This window comes from Apis mellifera, linkage group LG11 (genome assembly GCF_003254395.2).
Source record: "Apis mellifera strain DH4 linkage group LG11, Amel_HAv3.1, whole genome shotgun sequence".
NCBI classification, from domain to species: Eukaryota; Metazoa; Arthropoda; class Insecta; order Hymenoptera; family Apidae; genus Apis; species Apis mellifera.
Genome location: NC_037648.1, coordinates 1,853,247 through 1,864,864, shown reverse-complemented (window position 1 = coordinate 1,864,864; position 11,618 = coordinate 1,853,247). Strand labels below are relative to the sequence as shown.

Sequence of the window (11,618 nt, the reverse complement as noted above, 5' to 3'; positions counted from 1 at the left end):
GCACGGCTAAATAGATTAGCGGGTTGAGTGGCTTTCGCGCGGCGGAGCCTAAACAAACCCCCGGCGTGTGGAACCGTCCCTATTCGCCCGTTCTCTCCATCCATCCATCCATCCGTCCGTCCGTCGTTTCGAATATATTGCCGAAAGACAGAGCGAGAGCGAGCGAGAGCGAGCGAGAAAGAGCGAGCGAGCGAGCGAGAGAGAGAGAGAAAGAGCACTGCGAGCGTGCATTGTGTTCGAGGACGAAAAACGTGACCCGCCGCGTATTATGGCGTATCGAGAGCGGCGTTAATGCGTGTCCCGGTTACGCTTTTCCGTTTGACGCTTCCAACTGCCTGCCTGGCGGAATAACAACGCGATGATCACGATCCACAGCGCTGGTTTAAATTCGATATAGAGGAATACATATATACACGCAATATCTGGGATCGTGCTATCCTTCTTTCCTGCCACGTTTCAGTTTTTAGTAATTCGCGCATGCGCACGGATGGTAAGCTAGCTCAGGCTTACATCGGTTGATATTTTAATCGCGACCGCGATGCTCGACCGACACGCTGTTTTGCAATTTATTTATTTGTTCCTCTCTCTATATAATCGATTCAAGAAAATCTATAAATATCGAATTCATTTTATCACTAATAACAAAATTTATCCCATTTCGCATAAATTTATCCACGGATCCTGGAACAACTACGGCTCCTCCACACCACACTTCGAAAGACAAGATTCGGTACGTATACAAGCGAAGACAGAAGGTCTCGGGAAGAGTGTGCTGCGGCCAGATATACTGCTATGCAGTCCGTTCTCACCAAGAATCGTAAGAATCCTCCTCACCGGTCGACGAGGATGGAGAGGACGGTATAAGAATGCGCTTCGGGGCTCGGGATCGGGCAAGGGGTTAAACGACGAAGCGTGTTGCCGAGTGTCCACGGCCACGGCCCATAATTCAGTCCTCCACGGTCCTCTACGGAGAAAGAAGAAGAAGCGGCCGCCAGTCCCTGAGTTACTCGACGCGATCGCATCGAAGTGAGTCCCGATCCACCGCGCAACCGTGCGCGCGCAGGACCAACTATATCACACCCAACGTGCCTCGCGTGGACTACGGTTTAGCTTCGTCGCCTTTAAAGTAGCGTTCGAGGTAGCCGCTCCGCGCTTGTATCCTTGTCCTCGAGTTCATCGAAGGTTGGGCTACCGCGAAGGGCGATAATTATTCGTGCGCCGGAGGGATCGATATATCGAGGCATTAGGGCCCGATAGGATGGCTCGTTTGTTCCACGGCCATGCTAATTGCCGGAGCCACGATTCCTTCTCCGGGATTCGCGCAGCTCTAAAGGGAAACGGAAGCCGCGGGAACAGCGTCACGTATCGGGGATGCATTACGATACGATTGCTACGCGCAAATGTTCTCGGTACGTGTTGAGAAAGAATTTTATAGTATTGGTTGAACGTTGCTAATGTTTAAATGTATTTTTAACGGATAGCGTTTGTAAAAAAATTTAAGTTTAATTTTTAAAATTAAACGCTAATATATATGTTGATTAAAAATTCATCTATTTTTAGATTAGAATAATTAAGAGTTTGAGAAATGATTATGCAAATTGTATATTTTTAACTATTCAGCGATATAACAATCAGAATGAACGTGCGTCATTAGTTGTGTTAAATAACTGAAGAAACATAGCTTATTGACTGTCTACACTGATAAATGTTCGGTTAAATGGTTTAAAAATAAATTGTCACGACGATAAATAAATAAACATAAAAATAAAATGTATCGAATAGTAGAAGAAAAATTTAAATATTGCAACAAACGTTAATTGTTAATTGTTACTTATAATATAGTTAATTGTGAGATAACAATTTTAATCGAGATATATAAAAAAAATAAATAACTCAATTTTCCTATTTTTATCATTACTATATATATTCTCTTTACATCGATAGAATAATTATTTCGTGTCTCGTCCCAGGCTATACTGTACAACTCCTTCGATGTACAAAAAAGTATAAAAATAATACCATTAGAAATTAGCCGGTTCGCGGAAACGTATGACACCTTCGTGCGCGCGGGCTTGCAGAAAATTGTCGGCGCGTTGATGGGCAAGGCTGCTGGTTCTGAGCCCAGCACGGCACATACCTGCCTCTCATAGGACCCCTCGAAAAACCTATATATCTCGTATAACTCTGGCGAGAGTGGATGATCGATAGACGTCCGATCCCAACTAAGGAAAAAAACTGGAAGTCCTCGGGTGGAAACGGTCGTGGTGGAACGAATGGCTCGCTACGACGATCGAGAGAAACCAGTAAGTAAAGACTTGCACACGCTCGCCTCTTCCCTCGAATCGTGTCGCGTTGCAACAGGAGAGAAGATCAGCCCCCGGTGTACACGCGTTTTATGACGCGATTTATATGCACAATGTACAACAGCCGCGTCGACGTGGGAACACGGTTACGTCGCGATCTCCGCCGTGTCGCTCCTTTCTTCTGCGCGACCCGGCAAGAACTGTCCTACTCCCCACCCTTCTCGTTCCACGTTCCGAGCCGGGGAGAGAAAGATGATCGGGGGGGCCAGGGGGGAAAGGCACGCGATCGCGATGCTAGAGATTGACCAATGGGTTTTTTTGGCGCTGCTCGCGGTTCGCCTCGCGGCCTGGCTTCGAATTTATTGCGTATCCATATTCAGAGGGACGACAATCGTTCGCTCTAACGCATTCATCGTCGCTCTCGTGCCGCTCGTTCGTGCTTTTCCTTGAACGAAATGGGAATGGAAAAAAAGAGGATATTTGTTTAATCGTAAATTTACGATTCTCCTTATTTAGAACTGTAATATGTCTAAATACATAGATGAAAGTAATATTAATTTTAATAAAGATATCTTAAATAATTCTAATATTATTTTATTCTTTAAGACACTTTAACGTTTATGTTTTAATTTATCTTTTGATTTATTTCTCGCAATAAAAGTGCTGCGAGAAAGATTCGAATCTCATTTTATCTCTGCCAATACGGAGAATGATAGGAAAAGACGAGGAGGTAGAATTCGAGCGTTTAAAAGAAATATATCGATTCGAAATTAAATTACTCGCTTCGCTGTGTCCGAGGAAGAGGGCTCTGGAGAATTACATCCAGATAAGAGTCCGAGAATACATGTAACGAATGAATACACGTAATATACGTTTTATCGATTTTTCTCCGAAGAAAAAAAGTGGATGAATAAACGCATTTGCGGAAGAAATTCTTGAAAAACTAACTGCGCATAATCGGTCAGAAATAACGTCTCGGTCAAAGGAAAAAGAGCGAGTATCTCAAGCTGAGACGGGGAATGCGTTCCTGTACCGAGGATCCACGGGAGCGACGAGGTACGCCGTGTTTCCACGATTTATAGATCCCGAAAAGAGAATCGGTTATCCTGTAGACACAGATGCGCCGCTGTTTGCACACGAAGCATTTGTCACGCGTGTCCTGGGCGAGAGAAAAGGGACCGGTCGAGAGATGATGCCCTCTTTGCAACGAGGCCCAGCCGAGTCAATATTGACCCCAGCCCAGATTGATGGACCTTCCTCGCATGTGTGTTTAGGCCTCACGGCACTCACTTATGTTTCCACCCTGTTCCTCGTTAGTAGTCCCTCCAACCATTCTCTATCCTCTGCGCAGCCTAGAACGTTTTATCTAGCATTTAGCCTTTTTTCGAGATATTTTTAAAACTTTAAAGTTTAAAATTTTTAAACAAATTTTATTTTTATTCTAGAATGTTCTATATTTTTTTTTTTTATGCAGATAGCTTGTTTTTACACGGAATTAAAATACAAATTTTTCAAAAGTCTGAGAGGAACGGTTTAATTTCGTTTATCCTTAAAGTAAAGGTTGCGAAAACTTTAAATTTCTCGAACGTTTTAAATTGTTAGAAACATTTTCACGGGAGAGGGCAGCAGTTGCTGCAAAATGGCGGATCGCGCTAATGCAATTTTGACAATTGTTTGAAAGTTTAAAGTTCTCAAATTCTTTTATTAATAATTTAATCGTAGTAATAGCAAGCATTACAACTTTCTTCTTTTTTTAAAATATTCCAATTTTAATTCTAACTTGAAACTTGTTAAATTTATTAATTTTAGAATCTAATGAGAAATTCTTCGTAGGAAATACATTATTAAACAATATCCACTTGCACTTCGTTTTACGATAATTTCCAGGAACATCGATACGGGTTTTATATCAGGAGCGACTTCCGCTCTGCTTCCATGTACAAAGGGAACAGAATGAAAACAAACTACTTGTAATCGAGCAATTCATCGATCGCAAAACGATCGAGAGTTTGAGATCGGGCAGAAATCACGTATATTCTTAGAAATTGATCCGCCAATTTCGTCGAGAGAAACAGGTTATATTCGCTGCGGAAGTTTTTTTTTATTTCCATCCAAGAAAAATAATTGAAAAAAAATCGAAGGAAAAATATTTTTTTATAAACAAAATGAACAATAAACAATTTGATGGAAGAGTTTATTTTTTCGTGTGAAATTGGGACTCGAAAAAGGGAGGAGGATCTAGGGCCTCAAATGTAAACGAAATCTGATAAATCGTTCGTTCTCACGGGGTTTCTCCGCTGGCTAAATTAATTCGCTCCTCCTTCTACTAATCGCTATACTCTCCTTCACGTTATCTCGTTTCGAGATCTTTCTAGAACGAACGGTTGGACGAACGGCCAAGAAATAAGAAACTATAATATATATTATATACAGTTGAAATTAAGTTGAATTTAATATTTCTATATTTAATATTTTTATATAATGATATTATGATTTAAAGATCGAGGTGGTTCAATTATTGTTGGAGCATTGTGTGCACGCGTTTCGACAAAAGGGTTTAGCCGCAGGATCGGCCATCCGACACCCAAGTTTCGCCGTAAAGCGATTAAAGGCGTGAGTGGCGTTATCGGGAGAGAAGCCGCGACGATACAATGGCGCATCCGGCGTCATTTGCTAACACTGTCGCTCGAACGATAAAGGCGTATACGTCTGTCCTGCGCGCATTGTCGGGCGATACTTTCGTCCTCGTTGGCACGATCGTATTCCTTCTCGTAAGACTCGTATTATAAGGCCCTATAACGCGCCGGCGATCTCTTATTTATTAAACATACACATATACGTTGGCTGTTATCGCGGGGAAAAGAGTTACTTTGTAATCTCGAAGCAACGTGTTAGATGTTGCGCCGAGAGAAACAAAACTCGAGACACTCGACGACCAGTCCGGGCCGCGATCTGTTTTTTCTCATTCCTCGTTCGATGATCAAACCGCTTACATAGATATCTGTAAATGTAATTTGATAAGGGACTCTTCTTTATTTGGCTGTGTGGTCTAGGTGTAGTAAGGGAAAGATACCGAAGTTAGATAGCGTTACGTTATTTATTAACGATATATTCATCGTGGTTTCTTAATACATTGTTAAGCGATATTTGCTCGGTGTGTTGATAATAGGACAAAATAAATTATAATCGGTTCTATATCGTGTAACGTTCCGAGAACGGGTTCGATTCGTTTTGTCGCAATAAAGAGGCTCTTGAACTGTACACATATTGTATACGCATATTTTCTTTTTCTATTATCGTGTAAAATTTTTTTGTTTATATAAAAAAAGGATCGAAGATTAATAATTCTTACCGCTGGAAAATTCACAAAAGAGACGATGAAAAATCGGTAAAATTCGCCTCGAGAAGAAAAAACACTTGCCGAGAAGATTTTTCGAGTAAAATCGAAACACCGCACCAAAAGAGAAAGATAATCCTTACCTAAACGTCTCTAACAACATCAATTACCAGAAAATCTACTTCCCTCTCGAGAGCAAGTTTCGCGTAGTCCAGCCCAACAACACGTAACCGTTTCCTCTGCTGTACACGAGCTCCTATATCTCGGGAAAAAAAGAAAAAGAAAGAAAGAAGGAAAGAAAAATTCGCTGCAACACGAATTGGATCTAGCACGGCAATGTCCGCGTTACCGGCTAAGGGTTAAACGATCTCGGAATTCAGAGAGACAGACGGGGAAACCGCTTGAACAGGAAAGTCACGGGACACCGAATTCGTAATGGTTCGTTTACAAGCGGCCCCGCGGAATTTATTGCATCGCCGCGTGAACATACACAACAACGCAGCATACATACACAACAACGCAGCATACATACACAACAAAGATCGTTGCCCGCGAACCAATGATTTATACCGTGAGAAAGATTAGGCATTCGCGGTTGAACCCTTCTCGCCACTGTTACACATGCGCACGCGCGTGCGCATGCGCGGAAAACGTGCGTCTCACCGTCCTTTGCGCGGATAAAACAGTGAACGACTCCCGTAACGACAATTTCAATAAATTATCCCGCGACCGATCGCCGTCTCGCCTTTCCTCGAACATCGATTACGTGCCGATCTCTTACCCGGAGAGAGACTTGGCCGCGTTCCCTCTCTTCCGATGAATCTCCACTCGAGCGACGAGTATGCATAGAGCGACGTCTCCCTCCGCGTAAAAACTGATCGAATATCCTCGCGGGAGGAGGATCAGCCATTGTTGCCGTAAGACAGCGTTCTTAGAGTGACATCTGGTGGTAGATTTCGACAAGATCCGCGCTTCTAGTAGAGGCGTTCCTTTATAGGTGGTTCTTGCGGCGTATACGAACGGATTATTTTAGACCGGCCGGTCGATGATAGGCGTTTTTGTTTTCCAAGAGATAAAGTTCGGGATCGGTGAAGTATAAGTGGTTTTAAGAATTGAGACGAACTCTTTTGGGAGGGGAACGGGTTTCCATATCCGGGAATCATTAACTTGTCAAGAGTCTATTCTTCACAACAGAGGTTCGTAAATCGAGTTAATCTTCACGAAGTGAAGACATTTTTCTAGATTAAAAAACACGGTTTGGAATAATCTCTATTTCAACGATTTCTTTGTGGATCTTCGTTATTTCCACGAATCTCTCAATACGCTATACGTATTAAATGATTTTTTTTTTTTTTTTTTTTTTTATACTGATACAACTTATTCCAATTATAAAGAGATAAAGAAAGTATAAGATGTATCGACATCGTTGGAACGTGCGCTCGAGAAAGGTTTGCTTCTCGACCCTCTTATCTACGAATTCTACGTAGCAGAATCGAAGCGGAAGAGAGAGCAGGTTTCACAAGACTAATCGCGAACGATAATGGCCGGATGATTTATCGACGGCGACAATTGGACCGCTATATGTCGAAATGTAATCGGACCGCCGGAAGTCTCAGGAGCAACAATGTTTCTGTCATAACGCTGCGCGCACGGCTCCTTGTACGCGTTCCACGCATGTTAACGTTTACGTCGCGCAAGAAGGGGGGATTGATAGTTAGAAATATATCCTCGGGCTGAATGGATTCGTAGAACTCGATCGAGATCTTGTTCAGGGGAGAATTTTTCAAGTAAAACAAAAAAAATTTAGATAAAAAACTAATCATTTTAAATCTTTTTAATCAAAATACAAAATACCTCCAGCCTATTATATATATATAACAAAGCAAGTGCCCCATTTGTCCCCGTGTAAACTACGGTCATGGCGAGAGGAATTAAAAAAAAAAACAGAGGAGGGGGGAAAAAGTGCAGCGAGAAAGCGTGCACTCGAGTGAATGAATAGAAGACACCGGTGAAACGGAGAGAGAGAGAGAGAAAGGAGGGCAGAAACGGGCGAGAGGAAGAAAGGTAGCAACGATCGGAAGGAACAAGAGACCGAAGCAGAAAGAAAAGAAGAACGGAACGCGAGCATGCGAGAGTGAATGAATCCGCAACGTGGCGGAGGACGAAGGGAGAAAAGAAGTGAAAAAGAGGGAGAGAGGGAGAGGGAGAACAAGTGCAAGAGAGTGAGGGCGGAGGATCTGAGTCAGCTCGATTGGATCGAGTAGCGCCGAGTCAGCGAGCGAAACAGCGCTATAACTGCCGGGCGCAAACTATTACCGGAGATCGTATCTATATAGACGACGTATCGTGCCGCGGTGCATCGCGCTGCCTGCCAACTTGCAATAATATGGTCATTCATAATTTTTACGCGAGCAAGCGTCATTGAGGAATTCCGAGGTTCTGAGAAGCGCTTCAAAGTCTGCTACCCCCGTTCGAACCGTTTCAAGAAGTATTGGAAACGCGGCCGAATTTTCTTTTCCCTCCCCTCTCCTCCGCCCGCGCCACACTTGCGCGCCGCAGATCGCGCAATTCCGCGAATTCCAAGGCGGACGGAGACTCATGATTCGACTGGCCGAGAGGGAGGGCGGTCACGAGGGGCGGCCACGAAGGTAATTTCGTGGCGAGCTTGCGCTATAATCGCGCCCGACGCGGACGGGCCGCCTTTTTGCGGTTTGCGAACGCGGGACACCGCCGTATCGAAGACAACGTCGCTGCGCTCGCGGGCAGAGAGTGTAGAAAGTTTATCGGAACTTTAGGGCAGCCTGACAGAAACGGATAAACGTTTGAGCGATCTTTTTCTTTTCTTTCTTTTAATAATCATGCTTTCAATTTTTGCGAAAAATTCAATTTTCATCGATTAAAGATATATCTAAAATTCGATCATCATTATTTTTATCCGAGTTTCGAGAAAATTTTGTCGTTAATATCTTGCGAAAAATAATAAATGAAAATAATTACGTACACGCTGAACGCATGTTCAAACTTGATATACGAAAGTTAAACAGAGATGGAAAAAAGATTCACGATTATATGTATATCGGATTCTGTATACATATAAATATCTACTTTTAATTTAATATTTATACAAGAAATTCTACCTTGATAGCGAAGTAGATTTTCTTCTCAATTTATTTTCCATTTCTTCGATATTATAATATCAAGATAATCAATCACGAGTCCGCGTAATATTTCGGATCTGATTGATTTCTTACGCGTTCGGCGACGAAATTCCAAAAAATTAGATTAAGAAAGGAAGAGAAGGATTCAATTAGATCGAGCGGCGCAGATTAGCGATATGAATTCGCCCGCGTTCTAAATTTAATATGCACGTCCGTCGCGGTATCTTCATTCTTCGAGGGTGCGGCTGTGAATTTTTCGGGCCAAAATTAAAGCTCGTTGCCACACCGAGCGCATTCCTCTCCTCGTAAAACGTTTCGAAATAAATTTCATTCCGATTCCTGATAATTAATTACTTTTTTTCTTAGTATCTTTTCACTCTCCCTAAAATTCCCTAGCTAGTGTCTTAAAGAAACAAATTGCCATTTTTGGCGAAAAATTTAAAAAGAAATAAAATAATCAGCTTTCAACCGATATTTAAGCATATTATCCGTCCATTATCTCTTCACAAAGTTAAATTTAACAATAAACAATAAAAATAGCGTCGCGTCATAAAACTCGTCCTCAGACTGTGAATGAATTCGTAGAACTTGATCGAGATCTTGTTCAGGAGAGAATTTTTCGAATTCAATTTTTAAAACATTTCGAAATAAATTTCACTCCGATAATTAATTACTTTTCTTTTTAGTATCTTTTCACTCTCCCTAAAATTCCCTAGCTAGCGTCTTAAGGAAACAAATTGCAAATTTTCGGCGAAAAATTTAAAAAGAAATAAAATAATCAGCTTTCAACTGATATTATCCATCCATTATCTCTTCACAAAGTTAAGTTTAACAATAAACAATAAAAATAGCGTCGCGTAAAACTTGTCTTCGGGCTGAATGGATTCGTAGAACTTGATCGAGATCTTGTTCAGGGGAGAAAATTTTTCGAATTGAATACGAATTCAATTTTTAAAACATTTCAAAATAAATTTCACTCCGATAATTAATTACTTTTTTCTTAGTATCTTTTCACTCTCCCTAAAATTCCCTAGCTAGCGTCTTAAGGAAACAAATTGCAAATTTTCGGCGAAAAATTTAAAAACTGATTTTAAGCATATTATCCGTCCATTATCTCTTCACAAAGTTAAGTTTAACAATAAACAATAAAAATAGCGTCGCGTCGTAAAACTCGAAATGTTCCCCGCCGGCGGGGAATTAACCATTTCGTGTAATAAATAACGTATCTGTATGAATTTTATTAGGGGAAATTATGTTCTGTTTACTTACTGTATATAATAACATGGATCAGAAATGACCCACAGGGTCGGTGTCGGTTTGAATGAGAGAAATCTAATCGAATAACGAATGATGCAAGAGAAACGAAACGCGAAGACACTCGTTCCTCCTCTGATGAAATAAATAAAAAGTCGAACGTCCCGTTGCCACGACCACGAGTTGGAAATTAGAAAGAAAGTGGTATATAAGCATACCTGAACGCGGTTTACGATTATTAATGATAAAATTTACACGTGTCGTTTTTTTATTACCGCCAATTTCTCCGACGAGTCGTTACGTCATCATCGGTGCAAATGTCGACTCCTGTCGGTACAGCTTGCAACAACGAAGAGACACGATACGATAATTAACTCGTTCATCGAAAAAAAAAAAATTACGAAAAAAAAAAAATTTGGAAGAGATCGATTTATCGTTGATAATTATCGATAAGGGAATTGTCGTATTTCGAGAAAGTAATACGTCAATTGATTCAACTTCAACGTAAAGATTGAAACTAATGTATAAGAGCGGTGGCGTAACAAATGACGCGCGCACAGGCGATTGATTAACGTGTGAAAGATGACGAGAAAGAATTCGAGAGGAAAATAATGTCAACGATAAAACGACAAACCGTGGCTAAAGTGGTCGCTCGTTTGTTTGTTTAACTCTGTTTTATAAGCGGAATAATATTCATAGATAATAGGCCATTAATTTTTATCGGCGCTTAAAACAATACGCGAATACCGATTCCGCTGACTGCCTCGCATGAAGCATTGCTACCTTTCGTTGTATTTTATTCACAAGGTTCTGGTTCATTAAAAATTTGAAAAGATATATTTTTGAAACTTATTTCGAAAATTATTGACGTAAATTTAAAAAGATAAAAAAGGATAAGTTTAATAATTTTTCTCGTCGAAGAAAAATGCGAAGAGCATTTCTATGATCCATTATGGCCGTACAATGGCGAGGATATGGCAACAAAAAGCTCGTTGACGGTAAAGACGAGATAATTATTCTAGCCCGGCTCTAGCAAGCTCTTCGATCATTTCGGAACGTTGCTTTAGGCGTGGCAACACATGTTCTCAGCTCGGCGCTATGCACAGCGCATAGGTATGCAACGTATATACCTATATGCAACATGTCAGGACACGTGGTACCGAATCTCTCAGGCTTGCCAACGGCTATCCATTTTCGCTACGAACAAGATCCCACGCTACAAATTATCCCTTGCGGTCACGGAACCGAAATGAATCGGTGCAACGACTAATTATGCTTTCAACTCGTCATAGAATTTTCATAGGTAATAACAATCCATTTGAGATTGATGTACGTACAGAAAATTATAAACGATTTTATGACATCTGTAAATTTTATAATTTAAATTTCTGGAAAACTCAACTTCAATATTTTGTTATATTCGATTTATCAAAATTTAAATTTGAATAGTTATATCAAATACGTAATGTTTTTGCTAATTGATTCGGTTTGTAAATTTGTATGTTACATTAATAATCGCATATATAAAGAAAGTGAAGGGAATTGGAAATGTAATTTCATTTAATG

At 40.9% G+C, this 11,618-nt stretch overlaps 1 protein-coding gene across 7 annotated transcripts in view; it reads right to left on the bottom strand.

The window, feature by feature from the left end:
* Positions 1-11,618, bottom strand: part of LOC412839 (homeobox protein caupolican) — a 40,140-nt gene that overhangs the window by 20,174 nt on the left and 8,348 nt on the right. The window lies entirely within an intron of this gene.